Here is a 659-nt window from a genome sequence, read left to right as displayed (position 1 = left end):
CCTCACCGCGCGCCGCCGGACACACCCCGCCGCCGAGCGCCACCACCGTCTACCCTCCTCCCATCGGGATGCCCTCAATCCAAAAATCCATCCACCCAGTCCTCTCCTCGATTTCCAAATCGAGCCTACCGGCAGCCTCCCTGCGCAGCTGTGCCCCCGCGCCTCTGCCTCACCGAGCGCCCGACCCGGCCGTCGTTCGTCGCCAACACCCGCGGATCCGGCCGCCCCTCACCCTCACTATGGGTTGCACCTCCCAGCGCCGCCGCCCCTGCCAAGCTCCGCCGCTGGAGGATGAAATTCTGTCAATGTCCACTGTCTTCAAGTAATACTGTAAGTTCTGTCAATGTATACTCTGTCTTCAAGTAGTCGATGTTGCTAGAATACTTACTGTCGTGTGCACACCTTGAGATCATGGCCAGCACACGACTCAGGTCATGGCTTGGTGCCTCATATAAACCTGCATAAATATGCCAAAATTGTACTGCAAGTTGCATGGGTAGCAGTGGAGAATCCACACGCTTGCTGTTGTCCCTTGCAGAGGTCCAGGAAAAAAAGTGTAGTGGTTCAGGAAAAATAGAGAGGAGCTGCTCTGTTATTCATTTAGTCAATATTTTGGCCTATCTCCTTCTGTATTATGATTTCCATCTTGAGAAAAAAAA

Source organism: Triticum dicoccoides, chromosome 6B (genome assembly GCF_002162155.2).
Source record: "Triticum dicoccoides isolate Atlit2015 ecotype Zavitan chromosome 6B, WEW_v2.0, whole genome shotgun sequence".
NCBI classification, from domain to species: Eukaryota; Viridiplantae; Streptophyta; class Magnoliopsida; order Poales; family Poaceae; genus Triticum; species Triticum dicoccoides.
This window is presented reverse-complemented; position numbering follows the sequence as displayed.